The following is a 25022-nucleotide window of genomic DNA, read 5'->3' on the forward strand; positions in this document are numbered from 1 at the left end:
GAGGTGGTTGAAATGAGCATTTTACTGGGGTGCATTTCAGGTTACCTTGTTTCACTCCTGTACTGGCCAGATAAATTTGTTTGGTGGTCAGCACTTCTTACGCATTTAATAGTCTAAATGTAGAACAACTAGTGGGCAAGTATCAAGAGTTCTCTTTAACGATTTGCAGCAGAAAGCGAAAAACGTAGGTAGGCACTTCAATCTGCCTGAAGCTGTGAATGTAGCAAAGCATTGTAAAACTGTGCAAATGGTAGCTTGCTGGCCCTTGAGGAGCAGGTAGTTTTATAGCTGAATATAATATTGAGCCTCCGGGAAGAGGGAATGATGACAAGATTTTTTTTCTTTCCTGTAGGGCAATGGATCTTTCCGAAGTTTGCTGGTCAATGGACTGAAGAATTTTCCCAGCTTCATCGTGTGGAGAGACAAGTGCGCGAGGCAGCTCTGATTGCTTGCCATTTTGTTGAGAACTGATAGAGGCTTTGGACTGCCTTCTGACAGGTATTTCTAGTACAGTACAAGTGTCAGCTTACATTGCGCATTTTGCTTACATTCTCACTTTACATGACATCACCTTGGAGCAAAGGGCATGCAGTGGGTACACAAGTGGTGGGCATGAGGACACTGCTGTGTTTAAATTTTGAACAACCAATGAATTAATGTCTCCTGATGCATCAGCGCTGCCCATATTGGATACACGACAAGTGGTGGGCATGAGGACATTGCTGTGTTGAAATTTTATACAGCCAATGAATTAATGTCTCCTGATGCATCAGCGCTGTCCATATTGGATACATGACAAGTGGTGGGCGTGAGGACACTGCTGTGTTGAAATTTTTGAACAACCAATGAATTAATCTCTCCTGGTGCATCAGCGCTGTGCATAATGGATACACGACAAGTGGTGAGCGTGAGGACACTGCTGTGTTTAAATTTTATACAGCCAATGAATTAATGTCTCCTTGTGCATCAGCGCTGTGCGCAATGGGTAGATGACAAGTGGTGGACATGAGGACACTGCTGCGTTGAAATATTATACAACCAATGAATTAATGTCTCCTGGTGCATCAGCGCTCTGTGTAATGGGTACATGACAAGTGGTGGGCATGAGGACACTGCTGTGTTGAAATTTTATACAGCCAATAAATTAATGTCTCCTGGTGCATCAGCGCTGTGCGTAATGGGTACATGACAAGTGGTGGGCATGAGGACACTGCTGCGTTGAAATTTTATATAACCAATGAATTGATGTCTCCTGGTGCATCAGCGCTGTGCATAATGGGTAGATGACAAGTGGTGGGCATGAGGGCACTGCTGTGTTGAAATATTTTACAACCAATGAATTAATGTCTCCTGGTGCGTCAGCGCTGTGTGTAATGGGTACATGACAAGTGGTGGGCATGAGGACACTGCTGTGTTGAAATTTTATACAGCCAATGAATTGAATTGATATCTCCTGGTGCATCAGCGCTGTGCATAATGTGCACATGACAAGTGGTGGAAATGAGTACACTGTCTGCTGTGGTAAAATTTTATACAACTTCTGAATTTATGTCACCTGGCGCGTCAGCGCTGTGCGTAAGTTGCCTAAATGTAGTTTAACATGAAATGTCACATTGTTTCTGACATTGTAACCCACAGTGGTCGCTGCTGTTCATTTGTCCACCACATTCACCCCTTTAGTTTATGTTACATAAGAACTGCATATCAAAAACAAAATAAAAATGAAAAAAAAAAGAGATAAAAGTAGTTGAGTACTTTATTCACTTGACTTCAAAATCATGCAGTGCCCCTGCATGTATCTTGTATGTGAGGTCTTTTTCTGCTTTGTTGTTAGTAATGCCTTTTGTTTTAATTGCCAGCCATATGTGCTTGTATAACATGCTTGCTGTGAATTATTTCTGGCTCCAAAATGTACACTTGCGGGCAAAAGTTACTTACACAATGAGCTGACCTATGCCTGGCGAAAGTTGCTTGCCATAGCATAACAAAGCTGTATGCATGTTCCATGTTTTGCATAAGTTCCCAGGCCAGTGCACCAGTGACTTGAGTGGGGTCACACCATCTCTTGACTGCTTAGCTGTGTTTGTATGTTTGTGCAAGGTCACTAATGATAGTGCAGTTCTCATTCAGCATCTTTACGTGTAAAGCCAATGAGTGGAAGCAGTCGAATGTGTCAGCGTAGGACCCCATGCTGACTCTGGTCAGTGGCTTTTTGGCCTGGAAGCTTTTACAGCGGATGGTGCATGCACACACACTGTTGTGATGCACTTGTATCACCAGACTTATCTAGAATGCTTTTTTAGTTCAGGGGTTCTCAAACTTTTTTGCCCCAAGGAACCCTGACAGCCTTCAACATGTGCCAATTGGATTGGATTGGAAAACGTTTACAGTAGAACCCCGTTCATACGTTTTTCACCGGACCGGGAAAAAAAAACGTAACAGCCGGGAAAACGCAACAGTGAGGAAAGCACTGAAAATTAATGAAAACAGTGCAGCTTTGACTGTAAACAATTTATTTCCGCAAATTGATCCTAGGACTTTAAAAAATCGAGAATGGTAGATTGCAGTTCGCAACGATCTCGGCAATGATTTGACATTCCGACGTCACGACGGCAGCATCCACGGCGACGTAGTCGCGTCATGCGATTCCCGTGGCACCCAGCGCAATGCACAGCCTCAGTTAGCTCTTGATCACGAGAGGCTGCTTACTACTCTTCATCTTCCATGGCAGTTTCCACTTCTATGCGAAGGCCACACCGCACGCAGCAGTGCTGTGCAGTTCACGCGCTCACTGCAGTCCACGCTGAAGCGACATTGTGCACAGCGTCAAGCACTGAAATGTTCATAGGCTGCTCGCCGCGCTGCTTCGCATAGGCCGCCCTGACTGCCTGTCGACTGCGTTTAGTACGTCCAGCTTTTCCTCAAGGGAAAGCGCCTTCCGCTTACGCAATGCTATCACGCCATCAAAGCACGATAAAGATGTTGTTGCGACTGAGAGAAGGATGAAAAGGAAATTGCACGGGCCTGCCGACTGGCTCAAGCCGAGCCACCACCGCTGTCACTTGCAGATAGAGGAGAGTTAAAAGATAAAAAGAAACAGTGAAAGAAAAGAAAAGACGTCGCAACAACTGTGGACGCTGGCTGAGAAAAACAGATAAGCGACCGCTGCCGCGCGCCTCCTCCTCACCACCTCCCACGATAAAGATCGCGGCATTCGGCGTTCGTAGGGTGCCCGTTCGCGAGGCAGATAGCCATCTAGTGGCGGCCTCTCCAACTCGCGTGCGGCTTCTTGCAGCCAGTTCCGTAGCCAAGCCGGGCCAAGACTCGTCAAAAATCAAAATGGCGGTTGGCGCGCATTGCCCGGGCTACACTGTACCCGGGCGGGTTCGGGGAGCCCGGTTGCGACGTATCATGCGGGATCGTTTCCTCGGCTACGACGTAACAGCGGGGTTCCCAATACATTGGATCCTATGGGAGCTATGCCGGGACCCGAAGAAAACGACGTAACAGCCGGGAAAACGCAGCAGTGAGGAACGTAACAGCGGGGTTCTACTGTATTGTCAGCACTGAGCCCTAGTGGGCATTATACTAGGTGGCTTCGAGCCCATGGCTCTTGGCGACCTTGTGAGCCCACTCAGTGGCCCGGACTTGCGTCAACGGGTCTGAGCTGGCCAGTATAGCCTCCCACCGCTCTAGAGAAGGGACTGGTAGTAGGTCTGCCGGTAGCGGCGCCTTTTTGCAGCTCCATAAAATGTGGTCATATCCGGCTATCTCGCCGCATTGTTTGCAAGTAGCGTTGTATTGTGTTGGATACATGTGTGCTAGTCTCGACGGGCTAAAGAAGGCTCGCGTCTGGAGCCGACGCCACGTTACCTCCTGGCTTTTGTCGAGCTTTTTGTCTGGTGGCGGATAGATCCTCCTTTCCAGTTTAAACTGATTGGTGTATTCGTGAAATGATATGAATGCATCTCTCGTGAAATTTGGGGACTCAACCCGGCTCACTGCTCGGCTGACATAACCTCGAGCTATACTGTGAGCCAACTCGTTTCCCCTGTTCCCCGAGTGTGCCGGCACCCATATTAGTTCCACCTCTCTTTGGTCCCAGTCTTTATCTCTTAGGATTCGTTCTGCCTCCTGGGAGATCATACCCCGCGCAAAATTGTTGATAGCCACCTCGGAGTCGCTAATTATGGTGACTGCTTTGGTGCTGGCCATTGCCATGGCGATAGCCGCCTCCTCCGCTGTCCCTGAGTTTTTTGTTTTGACCGAACCGGCCGTTAATGTTTCACCCGAGTCGTTCACGACCACAAAGGAGTCGCCTCTTTCGTATTCCGCCGCGTCTACATAGGTTGTGTATTCCGAGCCTTCGAGCTTGGCTTCAAGGGCCTTTGCTCTGGCTCTTCTCCTGCCTTCGTGAAAAGCAGGGTGCATGTTTTTTGGAAGTGGTTTAATAGTGAGTAATTTTCTAACTTTGGTCTGTAATTTTGCCTGCGCGTTTCTTTCCGGAATTCTATCATGTAATCCTAGGTTGCTCAGGATCTTTCTCCCCGGGGGTGAGGTCGCAAGCCTCCTTAATTGCGAAAATATATGTGCCTCGCATAGTTCCGTGGTGGTGTTGTAGATCCCCAGTTTAAGAAGTCTTTCCGTAGGAGTGCAGTGGGGCAGCCCCAATGCTGCTTTATATGCCTGCCTTATGATCCCATCTATTTTGTTCTGTTCCGCCAGCCCTAGCTTGAGGTAGGGAACGGCGTAAACTATTCTGCTTATCACGAAAGCCTGAACCATTCGGCAGAGATCTTTCTCTTTGACTCCCCGTCTTTTGTTAGCTATTCGCCTTATGAGCCTGGTTGTCATGTTAATTGTGGACTTAAGCCTGTTTATTGTCTCTGTGTTCTTTCTATTGTCCTGTATTATAAGTCCTAGGACCCTGATTTTGTCAACTCTGGCTACGGGAGTCTCATTTACCAGTACGTGAATGTCTCCTGCGTTGGTAACGCGTTTCCTAGCCCCCCGGATCACCAGAAGTTCGGATTTGCTTGGCGAGCATTTTAGTCCTGCCCATTCCGCGTAATCCTGGACAATATCGATCGCGTGTTGGAGATTTTGTTCTATTTCCCCATCGTTTCCTGTATGCGTCCATATTGTTATGTCATCCGCATATAGCGTATGGTTTATACCTTCGACAGTCTTCAATAGCGGCGGTAGGTTCTTCAACGCCAGGTTGAATAAGAAGGGAGAGAGCACTGAGCCCTGCGGAGTTCCCTTGTCTCCCAGCTTAATAGTTTCTGACTGGATGTCTCCTAGATTTATTTCTGCGGTTCTGCCGGTTAGAAAGTCCCTTACGTAATCGTAGGTTCGCTTTCCAGGGGCAATCTCCGCCAGATTAGTTAGTATGACCTCGTGTTTGACGTTATCGAAGGCTTTATGTAGGTCTAGGCCCAGTATAGTTTTGGCGCCCTCTTTGTTCGGCGGGTCTATGATGTCTGCTTTGAGCTGGAGCATGACGTCCTGCGTGGACAACTTGCTCCTGAAGCCTAGCATCGTTTCAGGAAATACCTCCCTTTCCTCTGCGTATTCCTGGAGTCTGTTTAATATGACATGTTCCATCAGCTTCCCCAGGCAGGACGTTAGTGATATCGGCCTGAGGTTGCCCACTTCAAGTTTCTTCCCGGGTTTTGGAATAAAGATTACTTTGGCATGTTTCCATTGTGAAGGTAGACTACCTCGTTTCCATATCTCATTTAGGTAATCTGTGACTGCCGTGACCGAGACTAGATCTAGGTTCCTTAGCATTTTGTTGGTTACCCCATCTGCCCCCGCTGCCGTCGTGGTTCTTAGTTGACTCATTGCTCTCCATACCTCCGCTATCGAGATGTCCTCATCTAGCTGTGTGTTCTCTGCTCCTTGGTAAGCTGGAGATGAACCCCCTTTGTCTGTGTTAAGGTACCTGCTCTTCAGTTCCTCTATAAGGTCCGCGGCTGTTCCCTGGTATTTGTGAATCAATCGTTTAAGCTGCCCTTGTGCCGCCGACTTTGTTTGTCCTGGGTCTAGTAAGTGGCGAAGAAGATGCCACGTGTTCTTGCACCCTAGCTTTCCGTTTATTTCATCGCAAATTTGTCCCCAGTGTTGATGCTGAAGCTCGTTTGTGTAGTCTTCTATCTGTTTTTCGAGTGTCGATATTCTCTTCTTTAGCGTTCTATTGTGTTTCTGTTTTTTCCACCTCTTCAAGAGGCTCTCGTGGGCTTCCCACATGTGGGCCAGTCTCGAGTCTGTGATGTCATGTTCGGTGGTTGGGGTCTGTCTAGTGTGACTGTTTACGTCTCTTTTGAGTGTCTCAACCCATTGATTTAGATCCGATATCTCCCTCGGAGCGGTTCTGTCCCGGACTTTTCGGAGGGTGTCCCAGTCTGTCAGCTTCGTTTCGCACAGCTTCCCCTTCATCGGCCTGGTTTGTGTTTCAATCTCTATGATGTAGTGATCGCTACCCAAGGTGTGTCCTGTGTTTGACCATCTTTCACCCTCGAGGTCTTTGCCTAGCGCCTATCCTCGTGGGGTCTTGCGGGTTGTTTAGTAGCGTGAGCCTTAAGTTTCGGATTTCTGTCCATAGTTTGTTTCCCTTAGGGGAGGCCGTCCGATATCCCCATGCCGGATGCGGGGCGTTGAAGTCCCCCGTGATTACTAATCCCTTCTTATAAGATAGTCTAATGGCTTTACGTAATAGGTCCGCCAGCCCTGTGCCCCGGTTTTTCGGTGAGTTGTATATATTCAGAATAAAGAGACTGTTGTCCCCTTTTCTGTTTGGGATTATTTCTAACATCACGTAGTCCTCGCTTGTGTTTTCGAGTGCGTGTTGCGTTGCCGTTAGATTTCTTTGCACTAGCGTGGCCGTGAACGACTTGGGTTTGTGCTCTTTTTGCACTTCTAGCGGGGTGTACGCGGCGTAGCCATTTAATTTGACCATGCCGCTTGCCTCCTGCAGCGTGATTACGTCCGGTGTGGTTATGTTTTTTGAATGTATGCCTGCAGGTTCCATCTTTTGGACTGGAAGCCTCTGCAGTTCCACTGCCAGATTCTAATTTGTTGGCGAGGGGCCATGATGTCCTATAGAGGCTGCTGCTGCGGTTGCAGCGAGGGGAGGGTGTTGCCGGCAACAGGGGGAAGCCTGGCTTCTATGTTTGCTAGTTGTTCCAGAATTTGCTGGAAGCAACCCATGGTTCGTTCCCTGAACATGACGAATTCCGCCGTCAGATTGTCAGCACGTTCGGCTATTTTGTCTACCCTAGCGGTAAGGGCATCAATTCTAGCGTCTTGAGCGTCAACCCGCTTCAATAGTGTGTTCATGTCTGACCTAACCTTGATGTGTATTTTAGCCGATGTGTCCTCGTTAGGACTTTCTGCCGCCTTTTTGGGAGTACTGTCGTTTGTGTTTCCCTCTCTGGGTAGAGGTCTTTTCAAGGGGACTCTGGTGTCTGTGTCCATTGTGTTTTGAATGTCTCCCGCTTCATATGTGTCACGCGGGGGCGCCTGACTCGCGTTTTGTGATTGTTGCAAAGGTGGTTTTTCGACCACCTTCGGATGTTTTGTGTTAGCGTTAATGAGTTTCCTCAGCTCCGCCATCTCCTTCTTTATGGTGTCTAGCTCTCTCTTTCTCTTAGCGAGCTGCTCTACCAGTTCCTTCTCCCGAGCGGTTTCCCAAGAGGAGGCCTTATCTGGCCAGCTCACCTTTTTGCCCGCGTCTCTGTCCTTGCTTGAGCCTCTTCCTCTGCTCGAGCTGCTCTCTCTGTCAGGACCCGAGCTGGCGCCTCCGGTCCCCGGTAATGGTGGGAAGGAGCTCGATCTGCTTCTCCCCCGGTGGCCTTGGCGGGTGCCGCTGTGGTCCCTGGTCTTCGGTCTGGCAAAGAAAGAACCTCATAAAGCCAAAAACGACCTGGGGCAACTTGACTCCGGACACCAACATGTGCCAAGGAACACTGCCCCCCCCCCCCCCCCCAGCAATCGCTCGTCACAAGCGTCACAAATGGTTGATGCTGCTTGTGAATCGACCATATATGCTTTTTTCTTGCTGTTTCAAGCACCTTTGTAAGTATTATGTTTACACACGTAATTTGCACACTTTTTTAATTAGGGCTTCCAAAAAAAGGGGGTACACAAATTACGCTGAAATTTTCTGAACACATCCTAAAAAACTCTATAAAGGTCATAGAACGCATTATATACTGTATATTTCCGCCTATACGTAACCTCCCAGCTCACACCGTTTGCTGGCCAACAAAAAAGTTGACTCAAATATAATACGCATACCCCCTCCCGCCCCCACCCCATGTTACGTAGTTTTCCGTAGGATGGCATGATGGCGCTTACGCAGCTCAAAGTAATAAACGAGCAACGATACAGTTGCAAAGCCAGCTGCCCGAGGCAAATGGAGATCATACGTCATCATCATCATCCTAACTAGCTGCGCCCACCGTGTCCCCACAAACTTCTTGTCACTGCCCCCGCCCCCTGCTACGCTTGCCTTCTCTTGGAATCTACTCCGTTACCCTTAAGGACCAGCAGTTATCTTACTTTCGCATCACGTGCCCCGCCCAAGCCCATTTCTTCCTCTTGATTTCGACTAGAACGTCATTAACCCACGTTTGTTCCCTCACCCACTCTGCCCGCTTTCGGTCTCTTAACGTTACACCTATCATTTTTCTTTCCATAGCTCGCTGCGTTGTCCTTAATTTAAGCTGAACCCTTTTCATTGGCCTCCACGTTTCTGCCCCATAGGTGAGTACCGTTAAGATACAGCTGTTGTATACTGTTCTCTTGAGATATTGGTAAACTGCCATTCTTGATCTGAGAGAACCTGCCATATATGCTTCACCTCATTCTTATTCTAGTTATTCCCCTCTCATGATCCAGATCAGTTGTCACTATCTGCGCTTAGTAGACGTATTCCCTTACCACTTCCAACACCTCACTACCAATTGCGAACTGCTGTTCGTTTGCTAGACTGTTGAACATTACTTTGGTTTTTTGCATGTTAATTTTTAGACCCACTATTCTGCCCTGCCTGTCTAACTCATTCACCATGCTTTGCAATTCATCTCCTGAGTGACTCAGCAAGGCAATGTCATCAGTGAATCGCAGATTATTTTGGTATTCTTCATTAACTCTTGTCCCCATCTGTTCCCAATTCAGGCCTCGGAATACCTCCTGTAAACAGGCGGTGAATAGCATTGGGGAGATCATGTCTCCCTGCCTGATGCCCTTCCTTATTGGAATTTCATTGCTGACTTTATGGAGGACTGTGGTAGCTGTGCAGTTATATCTTCCAATATTTCCACATAAGGCTCTTCTACACCCTGATTCCACAATGCCTGCATGACTGCTGAGGTTTCCACTGAGTCGAATGCTTTCTCGTAATCCATGCAGGCTATATATAGGGGTTGGTTATATTCTGCGCATGTCTCTATCACCTGATTGAGAGTGCGAATATGATCTTTTGTCAAGTAGCCTTTATGAAAGCCTGCCTGGTCATTTGGTTGATTGAAGTCTAAGGTTGATCTGAATCTGTTAGCAATTACCTTAATAAATACTTTGTGGGCAACCAACAGTAAGTTGTCTGTATTTTTCAAGTCCTTGACATCTTCTTCCTTATTTATTAGGTTGATGTTGGCGTTCTTTTAAGATTCCTGTATGCTCAATGTCCTAATGCATTGCGTATACAGGTTGGCTAGTTTTTCTAGCACTATCTCCAATCTCTCCTTCAACAGCTATGCTGTTACCTGATCCTCGCCAGCTGCTTTGCCGCTTTGCATTGCTCCGATGGCTTTCATTACTGACGGGATGACGCATTGCTGTGCGCTGCGGTCTCCCTCATTAACGTTCTGATTATATTGGCTACTGTGTAGATTTGTGTAGAACTCTTCGGCTACTTAAACTATCTTATTCGTATTGCTAATGACATTGCCCTCCTTGCCTCTTAATGCATACATCTGGTTTTTACCTATGCCTAGTTCCCTCTTCACCGCTTTTAGGCTACTTTCGTTCTTTAGAGCATGCTCGATTCTCTCCATATTGAACTTTCTTATGTCGGCTACCTTGCGTTTGTCATCTTTGATAGCTCTGCTAGTTCTGTTCTGTCTGTAGGGTTAGACGCCCTCACGCTTTGGTGTTTTGAAGCGAAAAGCTTCACTAGGCTCGTCAACACCGCGCTTCGCGTGGGCCACCCCTAGGCGCCGCGCCCTTCCTCCTCCTCCTTGCCACCCCTCCGTTCTCCTCCTCGCCACCTGTCTACTCTTCGCCGCTGCTAGCGGTTCTTATCGCGTTATCGCGAGGCGTTGCGATAACGCCTGAGCGGCGGCGGTAAACATAAAAGAGGCCGCGCGCGCGCTCCATCGCCACTTCTCCTCCTCGCCACCGGCTTACCCCTTGCCGCTGCTGCGTGGTCTCCACCGCCGTCCCAAGAGAAGGTTCTTTCGCAAGGTGTTGCGAGACGCACGTGTGAGCGACGGCGGCGGCGGCCGTAGAAGAGACGCAGACATTCGCCATGGAAGGAAGAAAAGAAGACCCAGAAGTGGTAGCGAGGGAGTTGGCTCAAAATCTACACCGCTATCGTGGTGCTCCCAGTGCATTGTGCGCAAACTGCGACCGCCATGACGTCAAACAAAGCATAACTGCAGCTTTTCTCTTGTATATCCAGGCTTAACCAAAGCTAAGCCACTGCCAATTTTTTTTTAATCAGATAAATTCTAGAGGCCCGTGTACTGTGCGATGTCAGTGCACGTTAAAGAACCCCAGGCGGTCGAAATTTCCGGAGCCCTTCATACGGCGTCTCTCATAACCTGAGTTGCTTTGGGACGTTAAACCCCAATAAACCAAACCAAACCAAACCTTTCATCTCCTGAGATAGCTTGCCTGTACCCTGTCAAACCCGCCTACTTCTATGGTGCACTCCTTAGTAGCCATGAGATTATCGTTCATGTTTGAACATTACGATCATCTGCCTCACTTAAAGCCGAATATCTGTTCTGTAGCGCAATCCTGAATTTCTGTACTTTCCATCTTACTGCTAACTCGTTAATGCGCTTTCACTTCACCAGTTTCTTCCGTTCTCTCTTCAAATCTAGGCTAATTCGAGGCCTTTTCATTCTGTGGTCGCTACAACGCACCTTTCTGAGGACCTCCACATCCTGCACGATGCCAGGGTGAGCGCTAGTATGGAGTCTATTTCATTTTTAGTCTCGCCATTGGGGCTTTTCCACGTCCGCTTCTTGTTCTCTCGTTTGCGAAAGAAGGTGTTCATTATCCATAAATTATTTCTATCTGCGAATTCTACTAATTCTCCCCTGCTGTTCCTAGAACCTATCCTATAGTTGCTGACTGCTTGGTCACCAGCCTGCTTCTTGCCTGCCTTCACATTGAAGTCGCCCATCAGTACAGTGTACTGTAGTTTTACTTTGTTCATTGCCAATTCCATGTCTTCGTAGAAGCTTTCAATGGTCTTGTTATCATGGCTGTATGTAGGCACATAGGCCTGCACCACCTTCAGCTTGTACCTCTTATTGAGCATAATTACAATAGCTGCCACCCTCTTGTTAATACTATAGAACTCTTCTATGTTGCCTGCTGTATCCTGGTTAATGAGAAATCCCACACCTAGTTCTCGTCTATCCGCTAATCCGCAATAGCACAGTATGTGCCTGCCCTTTAGTTCTGTGTACGCCTCACCTGTCCTCCTAACTTCACTAAGCCTTATGACATCCCATTTAATAGCCGCTAGTTCCTCGAACAGCACTGCTAGGCTAGCCTCACTGGATAAGGTTCTAGCGTTAAACATTGACATGTGATTCCTAGCACCCTCCGCTGCGTTGCAGGTCTGACCGCCAGCTTGGTCAGTTGCTCTGCAGCCGCTGGGGACTGAGGGCCGAGGGTCAGTTGGCTTGTTCATGGAAGCTTGTGGCAAAGTACTACACAGGGGTGGCCCAAATTCTGTTCTCGTGAGGGAGTGCATTGTCGGTTCTGGCCACTGAGATCAGGCCGCACCCCAGGCGGTTATGCAATTCCGTCGACACACATAGTTTTTCTTTTCAAATCCAATGGAGAATTGTGTGCCACCAGGATTTGAACCCCAGTCCTCTTGCACGCGAGGCAGATGCTCTACCTCTACGCCATCGTTGCGATGGAGATAACAGGCGATAAAACGGCGCCCTTGCGTGTGGCCCGGCTGACTAGTGGCAAAGTGAGCAGCAAACGGTTTGGTAGTTTAAGATTCTGGCGCGTGCACAACTGTTCATCTGGGGAAAGTGATCGCCAGCGCGAGAGAGCCGGGTAAAAGCCGTGCAATTTGCCGCCTAGACACTCGCACCTTTCGCAGCTGCACACGACGATGTGGCTCCCCCCCCCCCCCCAATTTCGACAGGTACTCCTTTTGCGGTGCAAATGAGTTCGCCGGCGGCAAAACTCACACCCTAGCGCCACCAATGGCGTCGAATCGCCCAGAAAAACGCCCGATTAGACGCTCGCGCTTTCTTTTTTGTCTTGGCTGGGCTCTGCTACTTCGGCAGTGCGGCCCACACTTCCAGTTGACATGTGCACAAGTGCATGTAACACGCATTGCCTTGTGTGCCATACTACTTCCACGCCACCTTTCCGGCGTTCTAAGCGTACGTGCACTGGTGCAGCTTGGCGCAGCAGGCGCCTATTACTGCCGCTCAGCGTCTTGGCGTGCTGCCAAGGTCTGTGCTGCGGATGGCACAGATGCTGGCGGCATGAAACTGAGGAAGCGCTAAGCTTAGAAATGAGTTTTAACAAACCAGGTACTGTGTCTGCTTGGGCGTGGGCCTATGCCCCTGCCAAAATGTACCGTAAAGGGGGGTACAGGCCAATGTGGGTGCTCACGGAACCTACGAAACAGTTTGAGAACCCCTGCTCTAGTTGTACGCTCCAGAGCATAGAAAGCAAAATATGGCTGCAGCTTCTGGTCTTCAGAGACGGTGCTTGTTTGCAAATGCAGCAAAACAGATCTAAATGGCATAGGCACAAGCACAATGTCTTGAAATTAGCAGCTGCTGTCAGATTTCGCTTGGCTTCACAGCACACTTGTCTTTGGATGGGGCTGGCAAGATCTATTCTTACATCTCGTCTTAGGTTCCAAAACGTCAGGCATGTGATGTTAGACTGGCGAAGAATAGTTGCTGGTTTTGTCAGTAGCTTTTGCTCACTGGTGTACCTAATAAAAATAGTTCCACAATTCTACATTCTTTAGCAACTTTGTGCTATCAGCATACTATTCAGGTTTTGGGTGATTACTTTATGCAGTGGCTTTGATGCCCTTTCTATAGTTCATTTCCATTTCTATAGTTCATTTTGAAGTGAAACTTTTGTCATTGGAAAGGGTTGCTCTAGAGACTTCTTTTACACAGCAGCGTGGGAGTATCAATACCTAAATTGCATAATTCTGAATTTTCACAACCTAAAGGTTTGATCAGATTTGGAATCTGGTGCTTTGGGAAATTATACACTATTATAACAACCTGCAGCAGCAGACAGTGCAATTGGTCAGCTGGTGTGAGTGTGCATTGTTCATCACATAGGACTATAGAGTGAAATACTGCTGGTCCTGTGTTGAGCCTGTGGCATTGTGGGAAAATAGGTCAAGTTACTGTTACCCATAAGTTGCACTGTGGAGATTGTGTTTTAGTAATTCGGTGCACAAGTACTGCGGGAAACATTTTTAATTGGTTCTGTGGATATAAAATTGGACTAATATAATGGAAATACATGTCAGCATCCCACAGAGTGGGTTTCTTTGAGCATGCTGTTAATATATGTATGTAGCATGGGTACATCACACTGTCACTGTGCAGTGAACATCGTTGCTTGTAGGTAGGAGATATATTGGCGTGTGCAATGTAGCTCATACGAGCTGTGAAGAGAACATTTAATTTTTTTTTGGTGCTTCCCATTTGTTCATGTAAGAAGTACCATTTAGTGCCATGAGAAATCTGATTTGAATTGTTACTTGTAGATTTTCATCGAAATAATTAGATCCCTTTTCTTGGCTGTATTCATTGTGCATTATGTAAAAGTTCTTATATTGAAAATTATATTCACTTGCACCAACGAAGCACTCTCACAGAGTTTTTTTTTCCCCTGTGTCGTACACTTGCTTGGACAAAATAGTTTTTGACTTCTACAGTACCTCATCGTTTTCGTTAGATGCAACTCAAGAAAGGCCCTTCTTGAGGGACGTGTGTTACGAGCACGCTTCCCTTTTTTGCAGTCTATATGCGACATGGGAAAGTGAACAAATATGAGTGCTGCTGCCGGTACATTTACTCATAGGGCTGTAAGGGCATAGGTGAACTGAGCTTCTCTGCAACACTAGAAATGTAGAAAATCTGGACAACTTAAAACTGTTGGAGCTCTCACCCCTATTGGAATTGGACTTTTGTCTTAAATAATCAAGCATGTCTGAAAAATCGGGCATCCAAATTTTCGGTCGGCGACTGTATGTGCTCAAAGTAAAGAGCAAGCTAGAAATGTAAAATTAAAGTTGATGCTTAGACTTGCACATTGCCCTTGCTATTAAAGCTAATTCTGTTTCTAGCATCAAATGATCCCACAAGTATTGCAGCTTTTTTCTTCGCAGCCAGTTTAAGATTGCACATAGCTTGACAGGCCAGTCTATGCTGAGATTCCATCTAGTACTCTAATTCTATTGATTACTTTCACAGTTGATTATACTATATTTGCACAGATGTATTGTGGCCACAAATATAATGTGAGGGGAAGTTTGAACCTTTAGTAATATGAACAGATTATTTGTTAGTTAAATGCAAGCTGATACTGATCATGGCAACCATAGCGGAAGGCTCAAGGAAATAAAGGTGGTGTGCAAAAAGGGAAGAGGGTAACTGTGACTTGTTTTGTGGAAAGCATCTTCACTGGTTGGGGCTGTCATTGTTCACAAAGGCGTCTACAGTGTTGCTTCTATTATGAAAGTCAACAGTTCAAAAATGTACACAATCATAATGAATTGCAGCAAGGCCTCTCACACATCAGTGCACGCACATCACCAGCAGGGGTGACTGCTGTCACCACCATTCCACTGCTTTCTAGGTACAGTCTAGTTTCTGGGTGTGATTTCCAGGTAAAGCATCTAGCTGTTTATGGAGAGCACAAGAAATTTGTTTCGAAATGCCATTGCCAGTTAAACATGCTAAGCGGTCTTCTAAATGCGGCTTGATATTGCTACATTCCTGCATCAGTGTGAAAATTGCATGTACAGTGCGGTCATGGGTAAAATGTCAATGATGCAAATTTTTACTTTTTTCTTTGGCAAGGTTTGGAAGCTTGAATATGTGGGAACAAGAAAATATTTCTGTGCAGTGTAGCATGCTATGTTCATTATTAGTAGCAAAGTGGCTCATGCACTTAGGACACAAAATGACGGGACAAGCTCTAGTCCTGTTATTTTCTGTCTGCATCTGCCATTTCTCCTGTAATAAGGATTTTAAGAAGCCAGTAGCAACTGGAATGACAAAACGTTTTAATATCAAATGTAGCAGGGGCACATTGTTGCTCCTTTGGGAATGCGGCTAAGGATCACTTTATTGTTGTCGTTTTCTGCATTCAGATCTTTCGCTGATCTCTTTGTATGCATTGCAGTCAGATCAGAAAGTGGTGCGGGAAGATGAAGAAATGAAATCACGCTTGAAACAGTTCGAGCTACGAGACTCAAACGTGCAAGACGGCTCTCATGAGTGGATTTGGCTTATTTTAATCTTTACATTTGCAGGATGTGGCCGATTTTTAATTTGAAATGAACTTAACACAGGTTTTGCAGACTTTATGTGGCTCCTTTCATTTTTATTGCATTTACTAAAGAAAGAGGCATGGATTTGGTTGCCATTACAGCCACTACAGCATAGTCCCTTTGCTACGGTTTCTGGATTTGGCCCATTCTGAAAAAAAAAAACAACTCAAATGCTTTTCTTTGTAGAGTACTTCTGCTAATGTAACAATTCCTGTTATTACTAATATGGTTCAGCATATAATTAAAATCTCTATTGGCAGCTTTCATTTTCATAATGGGAGCACATGGTTCTTTTATGTGTTCAGTGTGTATAGGCATTTTTCTACCCTGGCTAGAATAGAGGTGAATTGTGGATGGCCTTGCATGTGACACATAATGAGGCATATTCTGCACTTCGGTCACGGCGTCAGTTTTAGTGGTGTTTTTGGGAGCATAAATATTCTGAGCATTTTGAGCAAATTTTGTGTAGATGTCCTCCTATGGCACAAAAGAATTAGCAGTCACAAGAAGGGCTGAAAGACTGACTCGGGGGTTCGTGTGGGACTTCTGAAAATATTTTTTGGGACGCTTAATGATTGCTTCCTTGGAAGCACCTCCTTATCTGTGCTTGTCTCATTTTTTGTTTTAACGCTAATTTTTATGTGGCCTTGCAGAATCTCGTGTGTGGCGGCTTTGGTAAAAGGTTAACTGAATCTGAAGATCATAGGAGGGAGTCTGGTCATCATCATCAGCCTGACTACACCCACTGCAGGGCAAAGGCCTCTCCCATGTCTCTCCAATTAACCCTGTCCTTTGTCAGTTGTGGCCACTTTATCCCCACAAACTTCTTAATCTCATCCGCCCACTTAACTTTCCGCCGCCCACTAATACGCTTGCGTTCTCTTGGAATCCACTCCAAGCCCATTTCTTCCTCTTGATTTTGACTGGGATCTCATTAACCCGCGTTTGTTCCCTCACCCACTCCGCCCGCTTCCGATCTCTTAACGTTACACCTATCATTTTTCTTTCCATAGCTTGCTGTGTTGTCCTTAACTTAAGCTGAATCCTCTTCGTTAGCCTCCACGTTTCTGCCCCATAGGTGAGTACCAGTAAGATACAGCTGTTGTATCCTTTTCTCTTGAGGGATATTAGTAAACTGCCATTCATGATCTGAGAGAACCTGCCATATGTGGTCCACCCCATTCTTATTCTTCTAGTTATTTCCCTCTCATGATCCAGATCAGCGGTCACTACCTGCCCTAAGTAGACATATTCTCTTACTACTTCCAGCACCTCGCTACAGTGAACTGCTGTTCCCTTGCTAGACTGTTGAACATTACTTTGGTTTTCTGCATGTTAATTTTTAGCCCCACCGTTCTGCTCTGCCTGTCTAACTCATTGATCATGGAGTCTGGTACCATACTTTTATGCGGAACATAGGCAAATCTGCCATGATACTTTTCAAGACAGTTTTTGTGGCTAGACTTACACAAAACAGGCCATCACAAAAAGAAACACTGCTTTGAAGAAAGGGGTGATCTCAAACTGCGTTCAAGTAGCGGTACATTGAAGGAGTGGAGACTCCAAATTGAAGTGCAGCTTTTAGGCACCCGTTCCTGTGTTCCGCATTGTAGTCATTGGCATAGTTGGTGTAACACGCCACCTGTCAAGTGCCTGTGTAGGCGTGTGACAGGTGACGTGTTGGCAGGTAGTAGCAGAGTGAAGCGCCACCTGCCACAGCAAGAGTGGAGGATTGGACAGCCAGAAGCTGGCTGCCACAGGGGAGATCCCGGAGGGGGGCTAGCAGCATAACATGCCACCTGCCAGCCATGGCAGGTGATGTGAAGATACGTGAAGAGCTGCGCTCAGATTTCACATTACCGACTATTGTAATCACCTGTCCATTTTTCAGAGTGTTTTTTTGCTTTGGAATGATGTGTACAACATGAGTAAACATAGATCATCGCACAGAATTAGATAGCACTTAATGAATAATTTGAAATTGAATTTTTTTTCCTCTGTAGTTCCAGTTTCGGTTTCAGTTGCCAGATGATGGTTATAGTGACACAAGTGAGGGTGAGATATCTGAGGCATACAAAATCTTCAGTATAACTGCTGCTTTGTCGTTTTAATTCATTCAAACTCAAGCTAAACTGCTCCAGAAGTGGCAGTGGCAGCAAGTGAACAAATAGCTATTACAGTAAAAGCTCGTTAATTCGACACTGACGGGACCGCGAAAAATTGTCGAATTATCCGAATGTCGAATTATCGAATGAACAACAAAAAACAATGTTTGCCGCAACAGGACGTATACCATTATTTGGCAAGGAAATCTGTGATCACCGTCTGCTTTTTCGAGCGAATCTGAGCGACTACGATAGCTCTAACAGCTGCCAGGTGCTCCACGGCACACGCGCCGTCAGGGATTTGTTCACAGAAGTCCTCCCGCACAGACAAGGCTTCTGCGGCTTCTTTCACCGTGCACTTCGGCATTTGGGACAACTGCTCACAATCATAAATCGTCGTCGTTGTCAGCGCCTGTCACTTATATTATTTCATCCTCGGTCAGCTGACAGGACACAAAGGCGAGGCGCGCAGGCCCTGCGGGCTACCCACCCGAAAGCAGCGCGGGGAGGAGGTGGGGAGGAGGTGAAGCGAGCGCAGCTCCCCGCTTATCTTTTTTCAGCCAGCGGACCGCCGGTCTTATCTTTTCTCGTTATCTTTCCTCTGATCTTTTAACTCTCCTCTATCTGCACATGGCAGCGGTGGTGGCTCGGCTGAGCCAGTAGGCAATCCCTTGCAATTTCCTTTCACCCTTCTCTCAGTCGCAACAAAATAGCAACAACAAGCAGCGCAGTAAACACGCTGACAAAGCGCGCATTTACCAAAAAAGGCGCCGTAAATAACCGCGATCGTAGCGACTGCTGCGACACAACAAAGCGCAAAAAAAAAAAGACGCCAGCCCCTTCGGCTGCCGCTAACTCGCTTCCTCGGATGGATGATAATATGACCATACGGATGGCCTATCAGCCGTACAGTAGCGCCGCTCATGGCAGTGTTTTTTTTTTTCTTTTTGCTCTCGGCACACCGGCTTGGCGGGCTGCGGAGTGAAGTCGAATTAACCGACGCACGGCAAAATTTGTTCGAATTAACGAGAGTTTCGCCCCATAGACTCCTATGTATAATTGTAGGGACCTCGCGCGCGCGTCGAATTATCCGATTTTCCGAATTAACGGGGGTCGAATTAACGAGCTTTCACTGTATATTGCAGTTTTTGTATGCCTCACGTTGTCTGGTGCTCACTTGTGACATCGCAGTTGTCTTTTGTGACATTACAACTGTCTTCAACTGTGAAAACCAAAACCGAACCAGCATGGAAGAATGAATTCAGTTAAAAGTTGGGTACTGAGTGGACTAATCTCGCATGGTGAATCATGTTTACTATTGTCTTATGCATCATTCGAAAGCAAAATTACACTACAAAAATTTCAGTGTCTCTACTCCTTTAAAGGCACATTAAAGACACCTCCAGCAAATTTTTTTCTGTTGGTAAAACTCGATTCTATGGCTCTTTCTGGTGGCATTGATGTTTGTCTGGCAGCGAAAGATTCATTTTTTGCCGAGAAGAATGGATTTTAAAATTAGTGTCTTTTTCCCGCCGCTTTATTCAAACTTGTGATGTCAAGGATGTCAAGGCCGAAAAGGACTCTCTGATCACCGTTTGGAAGTGAATGGCAATATAACTTCGCCTCAAGGATCCACACACAAAAAACTCTCAGTGCACCACAGTTTGCTTGCAAAAACAGTTGCAGTGGGGACACTTGTATTCAATTTTTTACCTTTTTTTTTTGGTTTAAAAAGAGCAATTTTTTTCAGTGCAACTAGCATCTTTGTCATCAGAATGCCAACTTCATTTTGTCCTTGGTGTTCCTTTAACAGAACTGAACGCCTGTTGAATGTGTCCTTTTATCACACCAAGGCAAAGTAATTAATTACTTCTGTTCAGCAAGGAGCTATGGTTTTATGTGTATGCACTTCTGTTGGAGCAGTGTGGTCCTAGAAAGGGGCTTTGTCACCTGTTCTAATGCTAAGGTATTTCATGCTTATCTGCTGAAGTGGTTCTCCATCCGTGCTGGGTTTCACATTTTTTCTGTTGAAATAGTAAGTTTACATGGGAGTTGCAAGAACTTTTGGAAATTCTTGCGTGCCTCTGCTTTCTACGGCTGCAGTGCAGTGGCGGGAGGGGTGAAGAGATGAAAGGAAGAAAGACGCTGTGAATGAAATTGGAAGTCTGATGATTCCCGATATTAATGCTTTTTCCGTTATAACCTCGCCATAAGATGAGTGAGGAGTGGACTCGCTGCAGAGAAACAGTATGTGTACACCTGCTGGCATCATGAATGCTAGTGGTACGAAGTGTGGTGTAGTCTCATGTTTTCTATGCAGCAAATTGGTCCAGACAGTGTGTGGACAGACACTTCCTCTGTTTTTTATTGCTACCATGTGCACTTCACTCAACATGCAGTACAAAACTTCCCTAAGGGATTTCCTCACATGACTTCCTTCGTTGATCAGGAGCCTCCCACACTTGTGCATTCCTCCTAGTGACCTCTTCCAGATTTTTCTTATTTATCAAACCTTGTCATAGGTTAGACAAATCGGGTTGTATGTTTGGTGTTCTGTTTTCCAAGAGCTGTTGCACAAGATGTGCTTCAAAGCTAATCTTGCAGCTTTAGTTTGTACAAGGAAGCTGTTGTAGAGTTTTGGTAGAGCTGTTTGGTATGCCTTGTTCATTCAAAGGGAGGAGGCTGGCAAAACTAATGTGAGGGAAGTAGCAGTAGGATTTTAAAACTTGTAAAGTTGCTTTTACGTATAATTTTTTCTTTGTAATGATAAACAGTGGGCCTATGTTTACGTATATTAGATCAGATTTTCTGCTTTGTTTGTTTAAATGTTTATTTCATGCTGCAGTTTAGCTTAATGAAAACCTAACGGTGTCGCTTTTGTATCACAAAATTGAAAGCTATGAACGCACAGTTATAATTGTTTCACCATACTGCGCATGTAGTCTGGCGACTAAACAGAAAGTTATAAATACTCAGCGGTAATTGTTTCACCATACTGCGCATGTAGTCTGGCGACTAAACAGAAAGTTATAAATACTCAGCGGTGCTGTGGGTTTTTCCAGTATGCAAGTGTTACAGCGCAGGTATGAAGAAATCATTGGTTAATTAAGGCACATTCAAGTTTGTGGAGCTGTATACTTATTTTGAATTTTGCTTTGTACTCTTCAAAAATCCATTCATGTTGAAACAGCTTTTTTTTTTTATCTTGAAGGTGTACTAAAGAGGAATCTGAATTCGTATTTTTACCGCGGGGACTTGATCTACATGTTCATTCTTATAAACTTCGAATTATTTTCCGGTGCGGCTGATTTCCCTGATTCAATTGGATTAAACGTCCCAGCTCCCGCCAATTTTTTGAAATCGCCGCTGACGGTAGGGGTCGACCAACCTTTCAGCCAGTCCCGTGGTGGCTTGCTGCTCTGCCAGCGGCAGAGTGATACGTAGTGATCGACGAAAGCACAGAATCCACATGTTTTTATTTCTGTGGGCCTAATTTTCAGCTACGTGGTTCCTGACTGGATCTATTTATTCACGGAAACCTAAAAAAAAATAAAAATGAAAGAGAAGCCGCCACGCGACTGCCTGAAAGGCACTCCACGCGTTAGTTGGCCCCTCCCAGCTTCAACTGCGAGTTCAAAAAAAGGCAGGAGCCGGGATGTTTAATCTGTTTTAATCAGGGAAATTGGCTGCACAGGACAATATTTCGAAGCTTTTAAGAATGCTTGGAATGTGTAGATTAAGTTCCTGCGGTAAAAAGACGAGTTTAGATTTTTCTTCACTGCACCTTTACGAAGTGTGCTTAAGTGAACCAAGATCTCATGGCAGATTGTGTACCATCTTAGTTCCTTTTCCCCTGCTAGCTTTTCGGATGCTTTTGGTTTGTTTGTTTTTGTTTGTATTTACTTAGAGCAATATTTGCTTAGCTTGCACGTCATCTTAATAATTGTAGTTACTAATTTTTGTGCACACTTAGTTTTGCAGTGGCACAGTAGTTGTACTTAAAACTTTGTTTAGCTATTCAGCTTGCTGAAACAGCAGAGTGATTGTAAATTCAGATTGTCATGCTGTAGTACCTACCTATTAGAAGTACAACTTCGTTGAAGGTATTTTTAGTTTGGGACGAAAAATAGGTCTCACCTCAATAGTATTGAGTCTGTACCCTTTTTCCTGTATCCTCATATCTGATAACAAATGCCCATCAGTACAGCTCATTACTAACCTCTGAAGCCTCGTAGTTAAACGTATGGTATGACACCTGTGGGGAACAAGCATTGGCCAGATGTGTTTAGATTGTTCCGTTGACCCGGGTAGCCAGTGGCTGATGCTTGTGCATCAGCAAAATCAGGACATCTATGCAAATTATGAGAAGTGCATCTCTGATTACATTCCTTGGCTTTGTGCCTAGCATTGCTCACTCAAGCACTGCATGCACAGTTATTGGTTTTCCAGAGTTGAGTGCTCATGCTTAAGGTACGAAACAGCAGGTGTGTCGTGTAGCTGAAGAGCTTTCGGGCTAGAATGCATGTTTTGATGCTACTATTAATGGTGGAAAGTTTGTGTGAGTTCTCTTTATTGATCATCAGAAGTATTTTTGTTAAGAAAGTGGCTTCTGCTCTTATGTCTCATACTGCTCTCATACTGCGGGAGTTCATACTAAATTCGGCTGTGGTCGATGTGTTATGGTCACTAGCATTTATGTGTTTCTGCTGTTTGTATATAGGTGAAGCCCAAGGTACAAGGACAGGATTCACCTGGCATGATTGGTTACAGATTGTACTATATGTGGTAATTCTTTTCTTGTTTTTGTTGTATCCAGCCTGTGCCTTTTGTATCTGTAGTGCCATTTGTGCATGACTGCAGCAGTTTCGTGAACAGTGGAAATTGAAAGTCTAAAAATAAGTCTGCGAAACTTCGACAAAATTTCCTAGTGTTAAACTCTGTGTACAGAGAGTTGAGGGTTAGGCTTGAACATTCTTAAGAGTTCGTAATTTGTGGCTTAGTGCCCAAGGAGATTGTGGAGCACTTCTTGGCATTTAGACCTAGTTTGGTTTTCTCGTTGCAGTTCTTGAGATTCACTGTCTTCTTCTGAGGTTTGGCCTTGCTATATCTCCACGTATGACCTAATAATGCTGCCTAGTTGCCTTCAGTTTACATAAATGTTGTGGTGTAGTTTTCTGCATGACTCTCAACTGTTGCTCTGTGTGGTGATGAGCGCCAGTTCTAGTATGCATATTCTTCATCCTAAAATCTTGTCTCTGCTTGTCCTTGGCACAATGATTTTTCTAAATGAATGATTAAACAGGGTTGGGAGATATTACACAGCTTGTTTGAGCAGATCTACTAAATGTGGTTTCAGAACGACTTATTTGTTATCTGGCCATGGTACTTCAAATTCTGTGTCATTATTTTTTTCTGCTCATTTTCGAGGCTTTTGTCGTGGTTGGCTGTCAGACACTATAAAGACAATTTCTTATGTCATCATTTTGCTCCAAAAAACTGGAGTTCATGTCATAGACTACATGCACTGGGTTTCTTGTGTTTTTTTTTTCCGAAAAAAGCATTTTCAAAGTGGGAACTTGTACTTTGGGCACACACAGCCTAATTGGTGACACTTAAAGTCCCCAATGGATGTGTTTTAGGTAGTTTTATAGTGATAAAGCCATTCATTTGCTTTAAATTGGTCATATTGGCTTAGCTAGGAACATGGGCTACTGATTAAGATAGCATGCTCAGCCGAGAAGACGAAATTGAGGTGACGTATATCATGTCACGCAAATAGTTAACAGGAGTGCTTATGTTGTCATTAGGGGTGTACTTTACTCCTGCATTTTATAAATAAATGAGTGCTGGTGCTTTGTAGAATGGTCTTACAATACCCTAGGCAGCTTGCTGTGTAAGCTACAGCCGTATTCAATGTTAATTTTAGTGTTCCTCGAAGTTCATCCTGTTGTTTCCTGCATCGACATTCTTAACATCTTGAAAATACTTCCAAAAATGGAATTGTGTGCCAGAGACAAGCATAGACTCCTGAAGTTGAAGCATCTTGATGCATGAATCTTTTCTTGTATTCTTTTTTTTGTTCAGTTCACTCTAACTGCCATGAGTCCAAAAGCCAGGTTGAATCTGGGCTGTTGCCGAAGAAATTTCGGAAGGCCTCTCGGCGTCACAGGTAGATGATGTAGTGCAACTTTGGTCTGCATGGGGAACTCATATTCGTGCTTGTCAGTAATACTCGAGAAACAGAATGACACCTAAGATGGCATCAAGTTTGTGTGTTATTAGGAGCTGCTGTTTCTCTTCTTTGTGGCCTTGCTTATGCATATTTTAGTGCAAGTACAGTGCCACCTGCAAAAAAAAAACCAAAGCTTCACCTGTTGTGGTACACGATAAGGCAAAAGTGAACTATTTTGACTGATACATAGAGGAGCCTCTGTATAGCAAAACAGGGCAAGGTCATTTCTCCAATTATTGTAGAATATGTTCCATCTTTGCAGGTACATGCGTTGTAAATTTTCTTAGCCATTCTCTGGCTTAGCTTTCATGCTTCATTTGTTTCTTCATGAAAGGTTCTTTCTTAACATTCATTCCTATTTCCTCAGAGGAGGTCACAAGACAGGCTGCATTGCATTTTTTGTGCACGTGTGGTTGAAGAACTAAGAGTGCAGTGTATACTCTATATACGCATGTAAGGGCTGCAGTTTTTTTTTTTTCCAATTTTGATGTAATGCGGCCTTTATGGAGCTGGAATTTCTCTGTTAAAATTTTGTGACTTTAGTGTACCCCCATTTATGCATCTATCGTTTATGCAGTGGCAGGCACATTACAATAAATTAGTGCGGGCCCGGGGAACTTTTCATTGTAGTAATGCATTAGAAGTCGGAAGGGGGGGGGGGGGGGGTCACATGCACATTTATATACGAGTTCAGCAGGCGAAAACCACCTGGAATAAAACAGGGGCAGATAACTTAATTTTATTGGCAGATGTCACATCACCCCAATTATTTCGAATAGGGGCACTCGACTGACCGGAGTGATGGTTTGGCTGATGGTGTGGTATGGCGCTTCGTGCATTTCTGAGGCCACTTTCGCCTGGCTTGCTTTTTCGCAGGCTT

General features: G+C 45.3%; 1 protein-coding gene across 8 annotated transcripts in view; it reads left to right on the forward strand.

Moving 5' to 3' along the window:
* Prp4k (Pre-mRNA processing factor 4 kinase) overlaps window positions 1–25022 on the forward strand; it is a 119613-nt gene that overhangs the window by 74284 nt on the left and 20307 nt on the right. For 4 of the 8 annotated variants that reach the window (XM_089580060.1, XM_089580059.1, XM_089580057.1 and 1 more), the window contains one exon: window positions 353–14113. The gene's annotated coding sequence lies outside the window, so the exon portion shown is untranslated. The other 4 variants (XR_016290467.1, XR_016290466.1, XR_016290469.1 and 1 more) reach the window with 3 other exon arrangements.

This window comes from Amblyomma mixtum, chromosome 3 (assembly GCF_055824585.1).
Source record: "Amblyomma mixtum isolate Tamu chromosome 3, ASM5582458v1, whole genome shotgun sequence".
NCBI classification, from domain to species: domain Eukaryota; kingdom Metazoa; phylum Arthropoda; class Arachnida; order Ixodida; family Ixodidae; genus Amblyomma; species Amblyomma mixtum.